The sequence below is a fragment of the Macadamia integrifolia genome, unplaced genomic scaffold (assembly GCF_013358625.1).
Source record: "Macadamia integrifolia cultivar HAES 741 unplaced genomic scaffold, SCU_Mint_v3 scaffold213, whole genome shotgun sequence".
Lineage (NCBI taxonomy): Eukaryota > Viridiplantae > Streptophyta > Magnoliopsida > Proteales > Proteaceae > Macadamia > Macadamia integrifolia.
In genome coordinates, this window is record NW_024868531.1 from 4,910 (window position 1) to 28,683 (window position 23,774).

Sequence of the window (23,774 nt, forward strand, 5' to 3'; positions counted from 1 at the left end):
TAATTTCTTAGTCTTAGGCTAGTTAGGATTTCCTGCTTTTCGTACTTTAAATTTTCCATAAAAGTGTAAGCTGTGTATTCAAGTTCTTTATTATAATGAAACGACTTTAACACCTAAATTTGTCTCCTAATGTGCAATTGCTATTATTGTTGTCTTGAGATTTTTATTAAATCATAGTTTCTCCAAAATCATAGTTTGGTTGAGATTGTGAGTTAAGGTAGCGCTTCACGCTCTGATGCCACAGCTGTCACACCCCACTCCCGGTAGACCCAACTTACCATTAGGAATACCGACGGTGTGAGTAAGACACATACTTGTCTTACGACCTACCAGGATCTTTGATAGCAGTACCTTAACATTTTCATAATCTCACATCATAAACCAATATAAACAACGGAATCAGAATATAGTAGTGGAATTATAAGTAAAATGGGGAAACATCTAATGGTAAGATAATAGCAATAACCAAGTTATTCTGCTACATCCATCCATGGCATATACTTATAACCTCAAGAATATATACAATCCATAGCTATATCCAAATATATCAAAATATGATATACAATCTCACGGTGCGGCGTAAGCACAGTGGTTGCAAGCACAGTCCTAGTCATGGTCCTCGGCTTCTGGCATCCACCAGTCGCTCACACTGTTCTCTGACCCAGAAGATACTAGATCACCCGCCATGGGCACCACGGTCCCTACATCATCATCTAAAAGGGGGTGTATACATGGGGTGAGCTTTCCAACTAGCTCAGTCAGGGGTGGGGCAAGCGCGTCCAAGCAAGATAATAGCAGTAATAATTTTTGATGCATGATTGTGGAAATTAAACACATAGTCCATGATGCTCGTGGTGTAGTTCATTTATTTATTATCCACCTAACAATCCAAACTAAGTTTGATAAATGCTACTACGGCGCATTAAGCTATATCCCTCATCTCGAAAATGACATCGACTATGCAACGATACAAAACCTAGCCATGATTAAAAGCCTGTCGATCCCCGTATGCGTCTATGGTTACCCAGCAAACCCCTGACAACCCCCTCCTGGCAGTCACGACACCGGTAACACATCGGCCACGCCAGACAGGTTCCCGCCTCTGGCAACAATCACATCGTACCACGGGAGTGGCACTTCAGGAAGGCTCATCAAATATACCATTATGGGTTATCAACCACCTCAACCCCTATTGAAAGTATAGGGAGTGATACCTAACCACATATATACTACATGCATTCATAATTATATAGTAAGTATGGATTACACGATACCGGAGAGACCTCAGCCACAAAGTGTAATCCATCTCCAAATACAGTCTCGGGTACACGATAGTAGAGAGACCTTGGCCACAAAGTGTAGCCCTGAGACCATTTACCTAATCTAGCATGCAAATAGCAGTTGAGTATAGACTACGCAACACTGACAAGACCTCGACCACGAAGCGTATCCATTTCCAAATGTAGTCCTGGGGTACACAATACCAGTGAGACCTTAGGGCCACAAAGTATAACCCGCGACTACAACTAACTCTAATGCACATAATCAATGCATGAATGCAACATACATACAGTAATCACGGCACCAGTACCACCTCAGCCATGTCGGATTCCATCACACACATACATCCAAACACACGACGATCACGATATCGGTACCACCTCAGCCACACCGGATCCCGTCATACTTTCTATACAATTCATATCATAATCGTAAAATGATAATTTCAATTAAACATAAAATTCTAAACATGTGAGTAATTAAATAAATAATAATCATTTCAAAGTTAAACACAGTCCATCCCTCACCTATTTTACGATCGATTGTGTTTGGGTTCAAGTACGGCCACCGATTGATCAATTCAATTCTGGCTTTGGGACATGTGTGTGTCACTGTCCTAGACACAAGGGAATCGTACATCAATATGTGTCAAAAACATCAGGATGGACCCACAAAGGTCACCCCCAAAGGGTACAAACACAATTCTTAGGTGACAGTACTATCACCAGAAACACCCATCGAAAACAGGGCATTTTCACCAGAAATATCAGACCTGTTTCTGGTGGAGGTGATAGAGAGCACATTAGACTCATTTTTCAACTGGAAACAACACACCAGAAGCAGCTACAGTGCTTCCTGTGCCATATTTTTGGTGGACACAGAAAGGTCTAACTCGAATTGGGGCTTTCCAGCTCGGGCTCGATCACCGAGATTTGTTCCATAAATTTTTAGGGGATGTTTCTAGCATCATTATAAGCCAAGAAAATCTCAATTTCACTAAGCCATTTGGGGGATATGTCAATCAAATGATCAAAACCCTAGTTGGTCTTTTGGCATTACTTGTTGTCGGAGCACACCGGGCTTAGTTCGAGCTTGGCAACAACACCGGAAGGGTAGAACACCCATCCTAAAACCATAACATGGTGTGTAATCTAAGATTCCATCCATACATAGCTTTGTCTAGGTCAAAATGAAGAGAGAGAGTGGTATGGGAGGTTGTACTTACCTCCGGTAGCGATTCCGGCAACAAGGCGGTAGCACCAAGGTAGGCCTTCAATCCCCTTCTCCTTCCTCTTTTTCTTCCTCTCCTCTTTCTCTCCACTCCCACATTGGGCAACAGGGAAATGAGGAAATGAATCCTTATTTCCCAACTTATAACTTAAGTTGGGCCTTAGGGTCCGTTTGGTTTGGGCCGCTTTTGAACCAATCGAGTTAAAATGAGTTTTTGGACATGAGGACCCACACACTTAGGTCCATAAGGTGTTCACATCAAGAGGAAGGTGTGGAGGATGATTTGGGATCATTCAGAACCATTTACGATGTAAGTGATGGGACCCATAAGCATCAGAATCTCGACAGTTGCCAGTGTACCCACCAGAAATAGGCACTGGATTCATTCACAGTCTGCTTTTGATGCCTTGTTTTGGTGATCTAGACAACCTACTGTCTTGATAGCTTGCTGTCCAATGGTTGGCCTCGCACGGGTGGCTTCCCTCGGACATGCTAAAGGTCTTTCGATAATTATAACACGTGCCAAAAATCAAGTGTGGGGAGTCGGGTCACTTACCGTCTGGGATCAGAAGGTATGAGCCCCCTCTAGTTAGACAGGCATGCAATGCATAAATATATGGGGTCATCCCTACCCCTTCGGTAATTTCGATCTTATTTTCGATCTTCGATCTTCGATCCGAGACCTGTCACAATAGTTTCAAATTATACCGGATTAGGGCACGGGTGTAACACGTTGGTTAGAGCTGATAAAGGATTATGATTGTACTATCCACTATCACCCAGGAAAGGAGAATGTGGTAGCTAATGCACTTAGTCAGAAGTCTCAGTCACTGACCACCAATGAGTATCTCCTAGAGGAGGTTAGGAAACTAAAGTTGGAACTATTAGTAAAGGGTGTCACCTTGCCACTATCAGCATTGGTGAATCAACCTAGTCTAGTGGATAGGATCACTACAGCTTAGGTTACTGATGCAGAGTTGTAGAAGCTGATAACAGAATGCCAGGAAGGAACCCAAAAGGACCTAGATTTCTCAATGACTGAAAGCAGGATCCTCAGGTTCAAAGGGAGGTTGTGTGTGCCCAGTGATGGTGAATTGAGAGATAAAGTTTTGAGAGAGGCATATAGCTCTCCATACTCCATTCACCCCGACAGAACTAAAATGTACAAGGACCTCAAAGGCTCCTACTGGTGAAAAAGAATGATGAATGATGTGGCCACGCATGTGTCTAGATGCCTCACATGCCAGTAAGTTAAGGCTGAGAGGCAGGGGCCTCATGGGTTATTGCAGTCCCTGCCTATTCTAGAGTGGAAATGGGAGAATATTACCATGAACTTCATCACAAGCCTACCCCCATACACAGAAGGGTATAGATGCCATTTGGGTAGTTGTGGACCACTTGATTAAGGAAGCTCACTTTATCCCAATCAAGATCACATTTTCTATGGACAAGTTGGCCAAGTTATATGTCGATAACAACATCAGGTTATATGGTGTACCAGTTAGTATCATCTTTGATCAAGATCCCAGGTTCACTCTCAAGTTCTGGACCTGTATGCAGAAGGCAATGGACACACAGTTGGCTTTCAGCACTACCTTTCACCCTCAGACCGATGGTCAGTCGGAGAGGATTATTCAGACATGGGAGGACCTACTCCGAGCATGTGCCTTGGATAAGAGTTATAGTTGGGATGAGCACATCTTCCTTATTGAGTTCTCCTACAACAATAGTTATCAGGCCACCATCGGGATGTCCCCATTTGAGGCACAGTATAGCAGGAAATGCCAGACTCCACTCTATTGGGATGAGGTTGGTGAGCGGCATATTTTGGGTCCGGACTTGATATATGCTACTAGTGAGAGTTTTGGTTTTTGACCATTTTCTGGGCGGAGCGTGGCGGTGTCATAGGGAGGGAGGATGCGGTGAGAGAAGTCCGTTCGCACCATGGAGTAATATATTTTATTATTTATAAATTTTACTACGATGATTTTATGAAGGAGGAGTTATATTAATATTTAATTAATAGGCGACTAGCGTGCTTGGGTGAGAGTAGCATAAGAGAATGAGTGGGAATAAATTCGACGAGTGCGATCATACCAACACTAATGCACCGGATCCCATCAGAACTCCGTAGTTAAGCGTCCTTGGGCGAGTGTAGTACTAGGATGGGTGACCTCCTAGGATGTCCTCGTGCTGCACCACTTTTTGTTTTTGACCATTTTCTATGCAAAGCGTGGCCGTTTCATAGGGAAGAGGGACGCGGTGGGAGAACCCCGTTCGCGCCATGGAGTAATATATTTTAATATTTTTCCATTTTACTACGATGATTTTATGAAGGAGGAGTTATATTAATATTTAATTAACAGGCAACTAGCGTGCTTGGGCAAGAGTAGCATAAGAGAATGAGGGGACATAAACTTGGCGGGTACGATCATACCAGCACTAATGCATCGGATCCCATCAGAACTCCGTAGTTAAGCATGCTTGGGCGATAGTTGTACTAGGATGAATGACTTCCTGGGAAGTCCTCGTGCTCCACCCCTTTTTGTTTTTGACCATTTTCTGTGGGAGCACGGTAGTGTCATGGGGAGGGGGGAGGGGGGATGCAGTGGGAGAAGCCTGTTTGTGCCATGGAGTAATATATTTTATTATTTTTCCATTTTACTATGATGTTTTTACGAAGGAAGAGTTATATTAATATTTAATTAATAGGCGATTAGCGTGCTTGGGTGAAAGTAGCATAAGAGAAGGACAGGGCATGAACTTGGCGGGTGTGATCATACCAGCACTAATACACCGGATCCCATCGGAACTCTGTAGTTAAGCGTGCTTGGGAGAGAGTAGTACTAGGATGGGTGACCTCCTAGGAAGTCCTCGTGCTGCAGCCCTTTTTTTTTTTGACCACTTGCTACACCCCTTTTTGTTTTTGACCACTTTCAATGCAGGGAACGGCGGTGTCATGGGGAGGGGGGATGCGGTGGGAGAAGCCTGTTTGCGCCATGGAGTAATATATTTTATTATTTTTCCATTTTACTATAATGATTTTACAAAGGAGGAGTTACATTAATATTTAATTAATAGGCAACTAGCGTGCTTGGGCGAGAGTAGCATAAGAGAATGAGGGGGCATAAACTTAGCGGGTACGATCATACTAGCACTAATGCATTGGATCCCATCAGAACTCCGCGGTTAAGAGTGCTTGGGCGAGATAGTACTAGAATGGGTGACCTCCTGGGAAGTCCTCGTGTTGCACCCCTTTTTATTTTTTACCATTTTCGGTGTTGAGTGCGGCAGTGTCATAGGGAGGGGGCATGTAGCGGGAGAAGCCCGTTCGTGCAATGGAGTAATATATTTTATTTTAGTTTATTATTTTCCCATTTTACTACAATGATTTTACAAAGGACGAGTTATATTAATATTTAATTAAAAGGCGACTAGCGTGCTTGGGAGAGAGTAGCATAAGAGAATGAGGGGGCATAAATTTGACAGGTGCGATCATACCAACACTAATGCACCGGATCCCATCAGAACTCTGCAGTAAAGCATGCTTTGGCAAGAGTAGTACTAGGATGGGCGACCTCCTAGGAAGTCCTCGTGCTACACCCCTTTTTGTTTTTGATCATTTTCTGTGCAGGGCATGGCAGTGTCATGGGGAGGGGGGATGTGGTGGGAGAAGCCCGTTCGTGCCATGGAGTAATATATTTTATTATTTTTCCATTTTGCTATGATGATTTTACGAAGGTGAAGTTATATTAATATTTACTTAATAGGTGACTAACGTGCTTGGGCGAGAGTAGAATAAGAGAATGAGGGGGCATAAACTTAGCAGGTGCGATCATACCAGCCCTAATGCACCGAATCGCATCAGTACTCCACTTTTAAGCATGCACTGGCGAGTGTAGTACTAGGATGGGTGACCTCATGGGAAATCCTCGTGTTGCACCCATTTTTGTTTTTTACCATTTTCTGTGTGGAGCACGGCGATGTCATGGGGAGAGGGGATGAGGTGGGAAAAACTTGTTCGTGCCATGGAGTAATATATTTTATTTTATTTTATTATTTTTTTCATTTTACTACGATGATTTTACGAAGGATGAGTTATATTAATATTTAATTAATAGGCGACTAGCATACTTTGGCGAGAGTAGCATAAGAGAATGAGGGGGCATAAACTTGGCAGGTGCGATTGTACCAGCACTAATGCACTGGAACCCATCAAAACTCCATGGTTAAGAGCGCTTGGGATGATAATACTAGTGTGGGTGACCTCCTGGGAAGTCCTCGTGTTGCACCTCTTTTTGTTTTTGACCATTTTCTGTGCGGAGCGCGACGGTGTCATGGGAAGGGGGATGCGGTGGGAGAAGCCCATTCGTGCCATGGAGTAATATATTTTATTTTATTATTTTATTATTTTATTTTACTACGATGATTTTATGAAGGAGGAGTTATATTAATATTTAATTAATATGCGACTAGTGTGCTTGGGTGAGAGTAGAATAAGAGAATGAGGGGGCATAAACTTGGCGGGTGTGATAATACCAGCATTAATGTGCACCAGATCCCACCAAAACTCCGCAATTAAGCGTGCTTGGGCACTAGTAGTACTAGGATGGGTGACCTCCTAGGAAGTCCTCTTGTAGCACCCCTTTTTGTTTTTGACTATTTTCTGTGTGGAGGACGACTGTGTCATGTGGAGGGTGGATGCGGTGGGAGAAGCCTGTTCGCGCCATAGAGCAATATATTTTATTATTTTTTATTTTACTACGATGATTTTACGAAGGAGGAGTTATATTAATATTTAATTAATCGGCGACTAGCGTGCTTGGGCGAGAGTAGGATAACAGAATGTGGGGGCATAAACTTGGCTGGTGCGATCATACTAGCACTAATTGTCATCCTCCACTCTCGGTAGACCCAACTTACTATTAGGAATAATGGTGGTGTGAGTAAGACACGTACCTGTCTTACAAACCTACCCGGATATCTGATAGTAGTACCTTAACATTTTCACAATCTCACATCACTAACCAGTATAAGCAGCGGAACCAGGGTATAGTAGCAGAATTTATAAATAAAATGGGAAAACATATAATGGTAATATAATAGCACAGTGGTCGTAAGCACAGTCCTAATCGTGCTCCTCTGCTTCTGGCATCCACCATTCCCTCACACCGTACTTCGATTCAAAAGATATTGGGTCACCCACCATTGGCACCACAGTACCTGCATCATCATCTAAAAAGGGGTGTATACGTGGGGTGATCTTTCCAACTCGCTCAGTGAGGGGTGGGGCAAGCACATCCAAGCAAGACAATAGTAGTAATAATTTATGATGCATGATTGTGAAAATTAAACACATAGTCCATGATGCTCGTGATGCAGTTCATTTGTTTATTATCCACCTAACAATACAAACTAAGCCTGGTAAATGCTACTACAGTGCAATAGGCTATATCCCTCGTCTCGAAAATGACATCGACTACGCAGTGATACAAACCCTAACCTTGATTAGAAGCCTACCGATCCCCGTATGCATCCATGGGTCACCCAACAAACCCTTGATAACCCCCTCCTGGCAGTCATGGCATCGGTAACACATTGGCCATACCAGACAGGTTCCCGCCTCCGACAACAATCACATCGTACCACGGGAGTGGCACTTCGGGAAGGCTCATCAAACATACCATAATGGGTTATCCAACACCTCAACCCCTATTGGAAAGGATGCGTAGCATAGGGAGTGATACCTAACCACATATATACTACATGCCTTCATAATGATACAGTTAGTATGGATTACACAATACCGGAGGGACCTCGGTCACAAAGTATAACCCATCTCCAAATACAGTTCCGGGTACACGATACCAGGAATAACAATTGAGTATGGACTATGCAACACCGACAAGACCTCGGCCATGAAGCGTATCCATTTTCAAATTTAATCCCGGGGTACATGATACCAGCGAGACCTTGGCCACAAAGTGTAACCCACGACTACATCTAACTCTAATGCACATAATCAATGCATGAATGCAACATGCATATGGAAATCATGGCACTGGTACCACCTCGGCCATACCAAATTCCATCTCACACATACACATACACAACCAAACACATGACGATCACGGTATTGATACCATCTCGGCCACACCGGATTCCGTCACACATTTCTATACAATTCATATCATGATCGTAAAATAACAATTTCAATTAAACATATAATTCTAAGCATGTGAGCAATTAAATAATTAATAAACATTTCAAAAATAAACACAGTCCATCCCTCACTTGTTTTACGATCGTTAGTGTTTGGGTTCAAGTACGACCACTGATCGATCAATTCAATTCCAGCTTTAGGGCATATGCACGTCACTATCCTAGACACAAGGGGATCGTACATCAATATGCGTCGAAAACATTGGGAGGGACCCACACAAGTTACCCCCCAAAATGTAGAGACACTGTTCTTAAGTGACAGTACTATCATCGGAAACAACCATCGAAAATAGGGCATTTACACTAGAAATATCAGACATGTTTTCGATGGAGGTGACAGAGAGCACATAAGGCTCCAAGTCCACTGAAAATATGCCACTGAAAATAGATCCAGTGGATCCGGTGGGTTGTTTCTAGTGGAGGTACAGGGCAGTCCAACAATTTGGGGCTTTTCAGCTTAGGCTCGATTGTCGGGATTTATTCTATTGAGTTCATAGGAGATGTTCTTAGCATCATTCTAAGCCAAGAAAATCCTAATTCCACTGAACCGTTTGGGAGATACGTTGATTGAACGATCGAAACCCTACTTGATCTTTTGGCATTATATATTGCCAGAGCTCACCGGGCTTGGTTCAAGCTCGGCAACAACACCGGGAGGGTAGAACACTCATCCTACAACCTCAACATGGTGTGTACACTAAGATTCTATCGATACCTAGCTTTTTCTAGGTCAAAATGAAGAGAGAGAGTGGCATGGGAGGTTGCACTTACCTCTGGCAGTGATTCCAAAACCAAGGCGGTAGCTGGCACCAAGGTAGGCCTTCAATCCCCTCCTTCTTCCTCTTCTTCTTCCTTCCTCTCCTCTTTCTCACCTCTTCTATGTTGGGCACAAGGGAAATGAGGATTCATATCCTCATTTCCCAACTTATAACTTAAGTTGGGCCTAAGGGTTTTGGATCGCTTTTGAACCAATCAGGTTAAATTGAAATTCAGGCCACGAGAACCAGCACATTTGAGTCCATAAGGTGCCCACATCAAAAAAGAAAATGTGGAGGATGATTTGGGATCATCCAAAACCATTTACGATGTGAGTGGCAGGACCCACGAGCATCAAAACCTCGATAGCAGCATGTGGACCCACCAGAAATAGGCATCCGATTCATGCCTAGGCTGCTTCCGGTAGCTTATTTTTGGTGGTCAATATAGCTTTCTGTCCCATGGTTGGTCTCGCGCTGGTGGTTGCCCTTGGATATGCCTAAGGCTTTTCGACGATTATGATGTGTGCCAGAAATCAAGTATGGGGAGTTGGGCCACTTACCTTCTGGGATCAGAAGGTGTGAATCCCCTCTAGTTAGATAGGCATGCAATGCACAAACATATGGGGTCATCTCTACCACTTTGGCAATGTGCAGCTGTGAGCCAAAATCGGATCGTACTTCTAATCTTTGATCCGAGGCATGTCACCATAGTTCAAATTAGACCGGATTAGGGCATGGGTGTAACATCCCCCTCACTTTACAATAATTTCGTCCTCAAAATTGAACGTACTCAAAAAATCAAACAATCCATGATACTGCTTCATCATTTTATCTTCTCGCTCCCAAGATGCCTCCTATTCGAGGTGGTTCATCCATTTCACCTTGACGAAGGAAACGGTGCGGTTGCGAAGAACATCCAACTCACGGGGTATGTAAGTCAAGACATGAGTCTAGTCAGAAATGTACTTCCTCAACCTAGATACGTGGAAGACATCATGTGTACCTTCCAACTCTGGTGGCAAGGCTATCTGGTAAGCTACACGTTTAATCCTCTCCAGTACTTTATATGGTCCCATAAACTTTGGACTAAGCTTTCCCTTCTTGCCAAACCGCATCACCCCTTTAACTGGGGAGATCCACAAGAATGGCTTGTCTCCAACACCGAACTCTAGATGCTTCCTCCTAACATCCCATTAGCTTTTCTGTCTAGACTGAGCTGCCTTGATCCTTTCTCTGATTACATTCACCTTCTCACTAGTAGCCTGTATCAAGTCTGGACCAAAAATGTGCTGCTCACCAACCTCATCCCAATAGAGTGGAGTTCGGCACTTCCTGCCATACTGTGCCTCGAATGGGGACATTTCGATGGTGGCCCAATAACTGTTGTTGTAGGAGAACTCAATAAGTAAAATGTGTTCATCCCAACTATAACTCATATCCAAGGCACATGCTCAGAATAGGTCCTCCAATGTCTGAATAGTCCTCTCCAATTGACCATCGGTCTGAGGGTAAAAGGTAGTGCTGAAAGCCAACTGTGTGCCCATAGTCTTCTACACACATGTCCAAAACTTGAAAGTGAACCTGGGATCTCGATCAGAGATGATACTAACTGGTACACCAAGCAACCTGATGTTGTTATCGACATACAACTTGGCCAACTTGTCCTTAAAAAATGTGATCTTAATTGGGATAAAGTGAGCTACCTTAGTCAAGTGGTCCACAACTACCCAAATGGCATCCATGCCCTTCTATGTATGGGGTAGGCCTATGACGAAGTCCATAGTAATATTCTCCCATTTCCACTCCGAAATAGGTAGGGATTGTAATAACCCATGAGGCCCTTGTCTCTCAGCCTTGACTTGCTGGCATGTGAGGCGTCTGGACACATGTGTGGCCACATCATTCTTCATTCTTTTCCACCAGTAGGAGCCTTTGAGGTCCTTGTACATTTTAGAGCTACCGGGGTAAATGGAGTATGGAGAGCTATGTGCCTCTCACAAAACTGTGTCTCTCAATTCACCATTACTAGGCACACACAACCTCCCTTTGAATTTGAGAATCCCGCTTTCAGTCACTGAGAAATCTAAGTCCTTTTGGGTTCCTTCCTGGCATTCTGTTATAAGCTTCTGCAACTTTGCATTAGTAACCTGAGTTGCAGTGATCCTATCCACCAGACTAGGTTGTACCACCAATGCCGATAGTGACAAGGTGACACCCTCTACTAATAGCTCCAAGTCTAGTTTCCTGGACTCCTCTAGGAGATACTCATTGGTGGTCACTGATGTAAGAGTCAGTGACTGAGATTTCTGACTAAGTGCATCAGCTACCAAATTGGCCTTTCCTGGGTGATAGTGGATAGTACAATTATAATCCTTCATCAGCTCTAACCAACACCTCTGTCTCATGTTGAGTTCTTTTTGGGTGAAGAAGTACTTAAGGTTTTTATGGTAACTAAAGATCTCACTCTTCTCACCATACAGGTAGTGTCTCTAGATTTTCAATGCAAAAATCACGGCTATCAACTCCAAATTATGGGTTGGGTAGTTCTTCTCATAATCCTTCAACTGACGGGACGCATAAGCAATGACTTTCCTATGCTGCATCAATACACAACCCAATCCCAGCTTGGAGGTATCACTATAAACAACCATACCACCTGTACAGGTCGGGATAGTCAAAACTGGAGCTGATTCCAACTTTTGCCTTAGCTCCTTAAAGCTCCTCTCACAAGCATCAGACCACTCAAATTTTACGCCCTTCCATGTGAGTCGGGTCATCGGAGTAGCAATGCGGGAGAAGTTCTCGATAAACCTCTAATAGTATCCTGCCAATCCCAGAAAACTACGTATGTCAATCACACTCTTAGCAGTCTCCCATTCTAGAGCTGCCTTCACTTTTCCTAGGTCAACCTCTATACCCTCTATATGAATGCCACTAATGAAAACCAAAATTTGCACTTGCTGAATTTGGCATAGAGTTGCTTCTCTCTCAGTCGTTAAAGTACTAACCTCAGGTGAACAGCATGTTCCTCTTCACTCTTGGAGTAGACCAAAATGTCATCAATAAATACTATCACAAACTTATCTAAGACATCCTGGAATACCCGGTTCATCAAATCCATAAATGCATCCAGTGCATTGGTCAACCCAAATGACATTACTAAGAATTTGTAATGTCTATACCTTGATTTGAAGGTTGTCTTACTGACATCATTATCCTTGATCCTAAGCTGGTGGTAGCCCGATCTAAGGTCGATCTTGGAGAACACCCTGGCACCTTGCAATTGATCAAACAAATCATCTATCCTTGGTAAAGGATACCGGTTCTTAATGATTAGCTTATTAAGCTCCAGGTAGTCAATACACAATCTCATACTTTCGTCTTTCTTCTTTACGAACAATACCGGTGCTCCCCAGGGAGACACACTAGGTCTAATGATTCCCCTTTTCAGAAGGTCTTGAAGTTGCACCTGTAATTCCTTCAACTCTATGGGGGCGATGTGGTAATGGGCCTTTGACACTGGTGCCAAGCTGGGGAGTAGGTCTATAGTAAATTCCGTCTCTCGGTCAGCAGGCAAACCAGTCAAGTCATCTTGGAATACATCGGGAAATTCTCTCACCACATCTAGCTCGGTCAATGGCCTAATCTCTATCTCAGTATCCGTCACAGATGCTAAGTAGCCTTGACATCCCTTACCCAGTAGCTTCTTCATCTGGAGTGCGATTATGATAACTTTCTTGAGTTTCTTGGGCTTATCCCGTTAAAACACAAACCCATCATCATCACGAGGTCTGAAAATTATAGCCTTCGCTGCACATAACACACTGGCTCTGTATGCGGACAACCAGTCCATTCCTAAAATCACATTGAAGTCGGTCATATCCAACTCGATCAAGTAAGCGTTCAAATCATGGTCACCTATGGTCACTAGACAAGGCTCATAAACATAGTTGAAACCCACCACACTTCCTGTAGGGGTGCTCATAGCCAAACACTGATTCAATCCCTTAGGTGAAATTCTCATCTTCTTCGTAAATACTGGTGACATGAACGAATGTGAGGCTCCTGAGTCAAATAACACATGTGCAGGCAATAATGATATCAATAATGTACCTGTCACTACACTAGGTGCAGCCTCAGCATCTTCTGCAGTCATAGTAAACACTCTGACCTGTAGTCTCTGGCCCTGTAGGGGTTGTGCTGGTCTAGGGGTTGAATATGTCTGCTAGGGCCTAGGTCGCATAGTGTAGGGTGCATCACCTGGCCTTCGGTGGGGGCATGTCCTCGCCATGTGGCCCATCTGATCACAATGAAAACATCTTGGGCCTAATCCTAAAGACTGAGATACAACACTAGATCGGGAGGACTGGGAAGTCTGACTAGCATCGAGCCTCCTAAATTGCACGGGAGTTGGGTTGGCCTAGGGCACTCGAAAGGGTTTGCTGCTTCCCCTAGAATCAATAGATCCCATTGGCCTCTTTCCCATTCCTTGCTAAGCTTTGTAGTTATCCCTATGCCTGTCTTTAATAGACTTGGCCACTTGGACCACCTCAGTATAGGTTTACAGTTTCAACCCCACAATGGTTGACCCAATACTTGGCCTCAACCCTTTCTCAAACTTCTTCACCTTGGCTTTATCACCTTTAAGATGTTCAGGAGCAAAATGGAATAGCTCCTCAAAGTGTTGTTGATACTCTAGCATAAACTTGGAACCTTGAACCAACTGAGAGAACTTACTCTCTCTCCTATCTCGAAAGCTTTCTGGAAAATAGTTCTCAAAGAAGGCCCCTTTGAAGTCTCCCCAAGTAGGGTTCGGGTTACTAGCTCTTAGAATAGGCTCGGTGGCACTCTACCAATCATCTGCTTCGTTCTATAACTGATAACATGCACACAAAATTTTTTGTTCATCGGTGCAGCCCATCAGTCTAAAAACCTTCTCCATTCCACCAATCCATCTTGATGGATACAAACGGGTCTTGCCCCACCTTGGAGAAACATGGGGGCCTAAGCCGTTGAAACTTCTCCATTATTTTTGTCAAGTCTATCTAGCCTTTTACATGGGCTTGAGCTTGTTTCGGCATCGGGTCTTGCACATGCCCATGCACTTGTGCCCCACCCAACGTTTAAAGGGTAGCCAATCCAGTGGGTATTAGAATGGGCACCGATGGAGTAGGAGGTGCGGGCGGTGCATTACAGGCTTCTATTGCCGCTTGGATTCTATTATCGATCTCGGCCATAAATTGATTTTGTCTTTCTTCCACTTCCCGCATCATGTTATTCATGATGGATGCCACATCCTGGGCCGTAAGTACAGGTGGGGCCGGTGGTGTATTACAGGGTCTACCCCGATTCTGTGTAGGGGAAGAGGGAGGTGACAGGCGTGATTCGGATCAGGATTGGGTGTTCTAGCGTGACATGATTCCTGTGAAGGAATCCGATTAGTACACATGTATAAACCAAGTTGCATATAATTGGAACACATGCATACACAGTGAGTCCCACATGTACACAATTGGAAAAATTAGGGTTAGGGCATGCATAAGTGGGTCCACACCTATCAAAATCTGATCGCGCACGTATCCCAAAGAGACACACCATTGAAGGAACCGAAATAAAACCTTTAACTTGAAAAATAACATGATTTATTTTTCAAAAGAGTCCACCAGAAATAGGGAGTCAAACCATCGAAAATGTGGTTTAATCCATCGAAAATATCAATGGCATTTCCAGTGAGCAAAACAGAGGCCAAATTTCAACTTTTCTTTTCACCGGAAACATGCCCAGTGTTTCCGGTCGCACCAAATCATCTTTAAAAAGGCTCGGGTCTTGGCTTATTCACACAAAACCTTATTTACTCTTGTGAGAAAGGTGTGGAAACAGCCAAGGAGTCTTTTGCTACCCATTTCCTACCTTCCTTGCACTATTTCGCTATCGATTGGAGCCGTATTCACATCCAAGGTATGTTTTCTCTCTGTAACCTAGTTTTTGTGATTTTCTTCTCTGTGAGTTTTGCATTCAGCCTTTTTAACTAGGTTTTCCATTCCAAATCCTTATGAATCATCTTGCAGCAATGTCTAGACACCATGTATGTATTCGACGCGCTCTTATACAAGAGGAGCAAGATGCCACTGAGCAGTTCAACCCAATCCTGTTCCGCTTTGTGATTGAACGAGACCGTCAGGAATTCTTTGAGCATCATAATGTAGACCCAGGAGTCTATGTGAGGACCAATGGCTTTTGCATATTTCATCTTCATCAACGGTTTGAGGAGATTAGGTGGTACCGCATTCTCAAACCCATCCGATACTACTACCCCACCCTGGTCAGGCTATTCTACTCCAATATGGAATAGTGAACTGGGGTACCGAAGACATGCGGATCACCTCCTATGTGAAGGGGGTGGAGATCTCCTTTGACATGGGGCAGCTAGCAAATATTTTGATGATCAGCAATGCAGGTGATCTAGTGTACTGCCCACCTCAGACTCTGGCATATGAATTTCAGAGTCCTGATACCTTCCAGGAGATCAATGACATGTTGACTAAGGAAGCCAAGGGATGAAATCATTCAGTTAACTATTTTGCTACTCTAAAGGTTGTCTGCCATGCTATTCAGCTAAATGTCCTCCCCACCTGTGGACATTATAATGAGGTATCCACCCTGCAAGCCTATGTGACATACTGCGTGTACATGGGGGTACAAATATGTTTGCCTTACCTCCTAGTGTGGACCATTGTAACTCGGTCTGAAAGGCAAGATTGTCGAGTAGGAACCTATGCTACAGGAGGATATTGACTGACATCTTCTGCCACTTTGGGGTGGACTTGGAGGGTGAGGCACACTTGGGTGAAGAGGTCACAACCTTCAACCAAGACTCACTAAGAAAGATGACCATAGATCTGAGGGAGGTGACACCTATACCAGGAGAGGGTTAGTAGCCCATGGAGGTAGAGGGTGGCGGTGCCGGTGTCGGTGATGTTGGTGCAGGAAGAGAAGTTGCTTGGGTTGGTGGGGCTCCAACACCTGATCCCCAAGCTATGGGTTCTATAGCGGCTTCTACATCTCAGAGCACTAGGGGTGTGAGGCCTTATGATCTCAATAATGTTATGGCCCGTCTAGACACCACTATGTCACTGATGAGGAGTATAGATGGTCGCCTTAAGAGCATAGACATGACCTATTGTCTTATGGACAATAGAGTGACCTCCCTAGAGGCACAGATGCAGGCAATGGTCTTCCATCTCGGTATTCCGATGCCTCCTCCAGGAACACATGGTCCGAACCAGGCTCAGGGCCAAGAATAGAACCAGAAGCAACAATAGCAAGAGTAGAAGCACGCTTGCCACTATAGCCTTTAGGATTTCCATTTTCCTATTTTTATTTGAGTCTGATGTTTTTAGGTTTAGTTGAACTTTTACATTATTCCATTTGCTTCAGTTTTTTAATTTCCTAGACTTAGGTTAGTTAGGATTTCTTGCTTTTCGTACTTTAATTTTATAAAAAGTGGAAGCTGTGTATTCAAGTTCTTTATTATAATGAAATGACTTTAACACCTATGTTTGTCTCCTAATTGTACAATTGCTATTATTGTTGTATTGAGATTTTTATTTAAATCCTAATTTCTCCAAGTTGTGGTTTGGTCGAGATTGTGAGTTAAAGCAGAGTATCGCACTCTGATACCATAGCTATCACATCCCACTCCCGACAGACCCAACATACCATTAGGAATATCGACAGTATGAGTAAGACAAGTATTTGTCTTACAAACCTACCATAATCTCTGATAGTAGTACCTTAACATTTTCATAATCTCACATCACAAACCAGTATAAGCAACGGAATCAGAGTATAGTAGCAAAATTTATCAATAAAATGAAAAAAACATCTAATGGTAATATACTAGCAATAACCGAGTTATTCTGTTACATTCATCCATGACATATACTATAATCTTGAGAAAATATACAATCCACAACTATATCCAAAAGTACTACAATATGATGTATAATCTCATGGTGCAGCGTAAGCACAGTGGTCGCAAGCACAGTCCTGATCGTGCTCCTCAACTTCTGGCATCCACCAGTCGCTCACACCATACTCTGATACAAAAGCTAATGGGTCACCCGCCATTGGCACCATAGTACCTGCATCATCATCTAAAAAGGGGTGTATACGTGGGGTGAGCTTTCCAACTCGCTCAGTGAGGGGTGGGGCAACCACATCCATGCAAGATAATAGTAGTAATAATTTATGATGCATGATTGCGAAAATCAAACACATAGTCCATGATGCTCGTAATGCAGTTCATTTGTTTATTATCCACCTAACAATACAAACTAAGCTTGGTAAATGTTACTATGGTGCATTAGGCTGTATCCCTTGTCTCAGAAATGACATCGACTGCACAGCGATACAAACCCTAATCGTGATTAGAAGCCTATCAGTCCCCGTATGCATCTATGGGTCACCCAGCAAACCCCTAATAGCCCCCTCCTGGCAGTCATGACACTGGTAACACATTGGCCATGCCGGATAGGTTCCCACCTCAGATAATAATCACATCGTACCGCGGGAGTGGCACTTCAGGAAGGCTCATCAAACATACCACAATGGGTTATCCAACACCTCAACCCCTATTAGCAAGGGTGCGTAGCATAGGGAGTGATACCGAACCCCATAAATACTACATGCCTTCATAATGATATAGTTAGTATGGATTACACGATACCAGAGAGATCTCGGCCACAAAGTGTAACCCATCTCAATATACAGTCCCGAGTACACGATACCAGAGAGACCTTGGCCACAAAGTGAAACCTGAGACTATTTACCTAATCTAGTATGTAATAACAGTTGAGTAAGAACTATGCAACACTAGCAAAACCTCGGCCACGAAGCGTATCCATTTCCAAATGCACTCCCGGGGTACATGATATAAACGAGACCTTGGCCTCAAAGTGTAACCCACGACTACAACTAACTCTAATGCACATAATCAATGCATGAATGCAACATGCATACGGAAATCACGACACCGGTACCACCTCGGCCACATCGAATCCCGTCACACATTTCCATACAATTCATATCATGATCGTAAAATGATAATTTCAATTAAACATATAATTCTAAGCATGTGAGTAATTAAATAATTAATAAATATTTCAAAAATAAACACAGTCTATCCCTCACTTGTTTTACGATCGGTCGTGTTTGGGTTCAAGTACGACCACTGATTGATCAATTCAATTCTAGCTTTGGGGCACGTGTAAGTCACTGTCCTAGACACAAGGGGATTGTACACTAGTACGCGTTGAAAACATCGGGAGGGTAGAACACCCATCCGACAACCTTAACTTGGTGTGTACACCAAGATTCTATCCATACCTAGCTTTGTCTAGGTCAAAATAAAGAGAGAGAGTGGCATGGGAGGTTACAGTTACCTCCGACAGCGATTTCGGCAACAAGGTGACAGCCGACACCAAGGTTGGCCTTCAATCCCCTCCTCCTTCCCCTTGTTCTTCCTTCCTCTCCTCTTTCTCTCCTCTCCTACGTTGGGCATAAGGGAAATGAGGAAATGAATCCTCATTTCCCAACTTATAACTTAAGTTGGGCCAAAGGGTCTGTTTGGTTTGGACCTCCTTTGAACCAATAGGGTTAAATTGAAATTCGAGGCATGAGAATCCACACATTTAGGTCCATAAGGTGCCCACATCAAAAAGAAAAATGTGGGGGATGATTTGGGATCATCCAAAACCATTTACGATGCGAGTGGCAGGTTCCACGGGCATCAGAATCTCGACAGCAACCTGTGAACCCATCGAAAACAGGCACCGAATTCTTGCTCAGGATGCTTTTGGTGGCTTGTTTTCGATGGTCAACACAGCTTGCTGTCCTATGCTTGGTCTTACACGGGTGATTGCCTTAGGACATGCCCAAGGCTTTTTGACGATTATGATGCGTGCCAGAAATCAAGTATGGGTAGTTAGGTCACTTACCATCTGAGATCGAAAGGTATGAATCACCCCAGTTAGATAGGCATGCAATGCACGAACATATGGGGTCATCTCTACCCCTTCGGTAATTTATAGCCATAAGCCAAAAATATGGTCGTACTTCTGATCTCCGATCCGAGGCCTATCGCCACAGTTCAAATTAGACCGGATTAGGGCACGGGTGTAACATTCCCCCCACCTTACAAGAACTTCATCCTCAAAATTGAACGTACCTGGAAAATCAAACTAGGCAGGTGTGATCGGGTATGATCATACCAGCACCAAGCGGGTACTATCGGGGGTGTAAAATAGGTGGGTGCGATCATACCAGCACTAATGCACTAGATCCCATCAGAACTCCACAATTAAGTATGCTTGGGTGAGAGTAGTACTACGATGGGTGACCGCCTAGGAAGTCCTCGTGTTGCACCCCTTTTTGTTTTTGACTATTTTCTATGCGGAGCGCGGCGGTGTCATAGGGAGGGGGGATGCGGTGGGAGAAGTCCGTTCACACCATGGAGTAATATATTTTATTATTTTTCATTTTACTACGATGATTTTATGTAGAAGAAGTTATATTAATATCTAAATAATAGGCAACTAGCGTGCTTGGGTGAGAGTAGCATAAGAGAATGAGGGGACAAAAACTTGGCAGGTGCGATCATACCAGCACTAATGCATTGGATCCCATCAGAACTCTGCAGTTGCACCCGTTTTTGTTTTTGACCATTTTCTTCGCGGAGCACAGCGGTGTCATGGGGAGGGGAGATGCGGTGAGAGAAGCCCGTTCGCGCCATGTAGTAATATATTTTATTATTTTTTCATTTTACTACGATGATTTTACAAAGGAGGAGTTATATTAATATTCAATTAAAAGCGACTAGTGTGCTTGGGCGAGAATAGCATAAGAGAAAGAGGGGGCATAAACTTGGCGGGTGCGATCATACCAGCACTAATGCACCGGATCCCATCGGAACTCCACAGTTAAGCGTGCCTGGGTAGGAGTAGTACTAGGATGGGTGACCTCTTGGGAAGTCCTCGTGTTGCACCCCATTTTGTTTTTGACCATTTTCTATGCGGAGCACGGCAGTGTCATGGGGCGGGGGGATGTGGTTGGAGAAGCCCGTTCGAGCCATGGAGTAATATTTTATTTTATTATTTTTCCATTTTACTATGATGATTTTACGAAGGAGGAGTTATATTAATATTTAAGTGCGACTAGCGTGCTTGGGCAAGAGTAGCATAAGAGAATGAGGGGGCATAAACTTGGCGGGTGCGATCATACCAGCACTAATGCACCGGATCCCATCAAAACACCGCAGTTAAGCATGCTTGGGTGAGAGTAGTACTAGGATCGGTGACCTCCCGGGAAGTCCTTGTGTTGCACCCCTCTTGTTTTGACCATTTTTTATGCGGAATGCGGTGATGTCATGGGGAGGAGGGATGTGGTGGGAGAAGCTCGTTTGCGCCATGGAGTAGAAAATTTAATTTTACTTTATTATCTTTCCACTTTACTACGATGATTTTATGAAGGAGGAGTTACATTAATATTTAATTAATAGGCGACTAGCGTGCTTGGGCGAGAGTAGCATAAGAGAAAGGGGGCATAAACTTGGCAAGTGTGATCATACTAGCAGTAATGCATCGGGTCCCATCAGAACTCCGCAGTTAAGCCCGCCTAGGCAAGAGTAGTACTAGGATGGGTGACCTCCTGGGAAGTCCTTATGTTGCACCTCTTTTTGTTTTTGAAAATTTTCTGTGCAGAGCACGGCGGTGTCATGGGGGGGATGCGGTGGGAGAAGACCGTTCGCGCCATTGAGTAATATTTTATTTTATTATTTTTTCATTTTACTACGATGATTTTATGAAGGAGGAGTTATATTATAATTTAATTCATAGGCGACGAGCGTGCTTGAGAGAGAGTCGCATAAGACAATAAGGGGGCATAAACTTGGCGGGTGCGATCATACCAGCACTAATGCACCGGATCCCATCAGAACTCTGTAGTTAAGCATGATTGGGCGAGAGTAGTACTAGGATGGGTGACCTCCTGGGAAGTCCTCGTGTTGCACCCCTTTTTGTTTTTTACCATTATCTGTGCTGAGCGCGGTGGTGTCATGGGGAGGGGGGATGCAGTGGGAGAAGCCCGTTCACACCATGGAGTAATATATTTTATTATTTTTCCATTTTACTACGATGATTTTACGAAGGAGGAGATATATTAATGTTTAATTAATAGGTGACAAGCGTGCTTGGGCGAGAGTGGCATAAGAGAATGAGGGGGCATAAACTTGGCGGGTGTGATCATACCAGCACTAATGCACCGGATCCCATCTCAACTCTACAGTTAAGCGCGCTTGGGCAAGACTAGTACTAAGAAGGGTGACCTCCTCGGAAGTTCTCATGTTGCACCCATTTTTGTTTTTGACCATTTTCTTTACGGAGCACGGTGGTGTCATAAGGAGGGGGGATGGGGTAGGAGAAGGCCATTCAAGCCATGGAGTAATATATTCTATTGTTTTTCTATTTTACTATGATGATTTTACAAAGGAGGAGTTATATTAATATTTAATTAATATGCGACTAGTGTGCTTGGGCATGAGTTGCATAAGAGAATGAGGGGGAATAAACTTAGCGGGTGCAATCATACCAGCACTAATACACCAAATCCCATTAGAACTCCACAGTTAAGCATGTTTGGGCGAGAGTAGTACTATGATGGGTGACCTCCTGGGAAGTCCTCGTGTTAAACCCCTTTTTGTTTTTGACCATTTTCTGGGCGACGCGTCGCGTTGTCGTGATGCTGTGGGAGAAGCCTGTTTGCGCCATGGAGTAATATATCTTATTATTTTCCATTTTACTATGATGATTTTACGAAGGAGAAGTTATATTAATACTTATTTAATAGGCAACTAGCGTGCTTGGGCGAGAGCAGCATAAGAGAATGAGGGGCCATAAACTTGGCGGGTGCGACCACTCTAGCACTAATGCACCGGATCCCTTCCGAACTGCGCAGTTAAGCGAGCTTGGGTGAGAGTAGTACTAGGATTTGAGACCTCCTGAGAAGTCCTCATGTTGTACCTTTTTTTGTTTTTAACCATTTTATGTGCGGAGAGCGGCGGTGTCATGGGGAGGGGGGATGTGGTGGGAGAAGCCTGTTGGCTCAATGGAGTAATATTTTATTTTATTATTTTTTCATTTTACTACGATGATTTTACGAAGGACTTATATTAATATTTAATTAACAGGCGACTAGCATGATTGGGCTAGAGTTGCATAGAAAATGAGGGGGTATAAACTTTGCGGTTGCGATCATACCAGCACTAATGCATCAGATCCCATAAGAATTCCACAGTTATGCGTGCTTGGGCAAGAGTAGTACTAGGGTGTGTGACTTCTTGGGAAGTCCTCGTGTTGCACCTATTTTTATTTTTTGACCATTTTCTTTGCAGAGGGTGGCGGTGTCATGCGGAGGGGCGATGCAGTGGGAGAAGCCCGTTCACACCATGGAGTAATATATTTCCCGTTCACACCATGGAGTAATATATTTTATTTTATTTTATTATTTTTCCATTTTACTACGATGATTTTATGAAGGAGGAGTTATATTAACATTTAATTAAGGGTAATTTACAACGCCATCCCCTAGAGAATGTCATAATTATAAGAACACCCCCTCTATTTCACCAAATTAGACTCAGACCCCCTCCTGTCAGTTACTGTTAAATAAAAAATTAAAATGACCATTATACCCTTATCATTAACTCATGTTACCCTAAGCCTTAGTCACAGAGAAATTGCAACCAACATCGATCGGCTACTTGAGTCATTTGAAACAGCAGCAGCTCTAGAAGAACTCATTAATGTCATAATAATTTCTCCAATTGAAGTGAGGGGCGGTGCCATTCCGACTATTGTCGACCACGGCACGAATAACATTGTAGATAGGGGTGGCAGCACGGTTTAAGAAAGCGTCTTCGCCTAAAATAGAAGGGATAACAGGTCTACCCGTGTTCTCGTCGATGAAGTCTTCGAGGATGCGATTGAGATCCAAGGCCATGTGATGGAAGATGTAGGAGATGCATTCTGGGACAAATCGGAGATTCGCAACTTCGGCCCAGATGAGGAGGTACAGGGATATATGGAGGAGCTCATGGCGGCGATTAGAAGCGGAGGGCTCGCGGTGATCGGAGATCCAAACGTTTGACTTGTGGCCAAGGTAAGAACACCAGGAGGTATAGTTCTTGAGAAGCTTGCGATGAAAGCTGCGGAGAACATTAGGTTCAAG

At 43.7% G+C, this 23,774-nt stretch overlaps 7 non-coding genes and 10 pseudogenes across 7 annotated transcripts; all 17 read left to right on the plus strand.

Moving 5' to 3' along the window:
- Positions 1-4,594: 4,594 nt before the first annotated feature.
- LOC122065851 lies at positions 4,595-4,713 on the plus strand (annotated as a pseudogene).
- Positions 4,714-4,934: 221 nt separating this feature from the next.
- Positions 4,935-5,053, plus strand: LOC122065861 (annotated as a pseudogene).
- A 227-nt stretch (positions 5,054-5,280) lies between these two features.
- Positions 5,281-5,399, plus strand: LOC122065873. The gene has a single exon (XR_006136137.1). It is a non-coding gene; the product is annotated as a 5S ribosomal RNA (ribosomal RNA).
- A 250-nt stretch (positions 5,400-5,649) lies between these two features.
- On the plus strand, positions 5,650-5,767 carry LOC122065847. Its single transcript, XR_006136127.1, has one exon. It is a non-coding gene; the product is annotated as a 5S ribosomal RNA (ribosomal RNA).
- A 231-nt stretch (positions 5,768-5,998) lies between these two features.
- Positions 5,999-6,117, plus strand: LOC122065855 (annotated as a pseudogene).
- A 221-nt stretch (positions 6,118-6,338) lies between these two features.
- LOC122065865 lies at positions 6,339-6,457 on the plus strand (annotated as a pseudogene).
- A 232-nt stretch (positions 6,458-6,689) lies between these two features.
- Positions 6,690-6,806, plus strand: LOC122065864 (annotated as a pseudogene).
- Positions 6,807-7,036: 230 nt separating this feature from the next.
- On the plus strand, positions 7,037-7,157 carry LOC122065866 (annotated as a pseudogene).
- A 12,643-nt stretch (positions 7,158-19,800) lies between these two features.
- LOC122065872 lies at positions 19,801-19,919 on the plus strand. The gene has a single exon (XR_006136136.1). It is a non-coding gene; the product is annotated as a 5S ribosomal RNA (ribosomal RNA).
- A 500-nt stretch (positions 19,920-20,419) lies between these two features.
- Positions 20,420-20,538, plus strand: LOC122065857. The gene has a single exon (XR_006136131.1). It is a non-coding gene; the product is annotated as a 5S ribosomal RNA (ribosomal RNA).
- Positions 20,539-20,757: 219 nt separating this feature from the next.
- LOC122065850 lies at positions 20,758-20,876 on the plus strand. The gene has a single exon (XR_006136130.1). It is a non-coding gene; the product is annotated as a 5S ribosomal RNA (ribosomal RNA).
- A 227-nt stretch (positions 20,877-21,103) lies between these two features.
- On the plus strand, positions 21,104-21,222 carry LOC122065846. The gene has a single exon (XR_006136126.1). It is a non-coding gene; the product is annotated as a 5S ribosomal RNA (ribosomal RNA).
- Positions 21,223-21,442: 220 nt separating this feature from the next.
- LOC122065845 lies at positions 21,443-21,561 on the plus strand. Its single transcript, XR_006136125.1, has one exon. It is a non-coding gene; the product is annotated as a 5S ribosomal RNA (ribosomal RNA).
- A 221-nt stretch (positions 21,562-21,782) lies between these two features.
- LOC122065859 lies at positions 21,783-21,901 on the plus strand (annotated as a pseudogene).
- Positions 21,902-22,122: 221 nt separating this feature from the next.
- On the plus strand, positions 22,123-22,241 carry LOC122065852 (annotated as a pseudogene).
- Positions 22,242-22,451: 210 nt separating this feature from the next.
- LOC122065862 lies at positions 22,452-22,570 on the plus strand (annotated as a pseudogene).
- Positions 22,571-22,790: 220 nt separating this feature from the next.
- Positions 22,791-22,909, plus strand: LOC122065860 (annotated as a pseudogene).
- Positions 22,910-23,774: the final 865 nt, after the last annotated feature.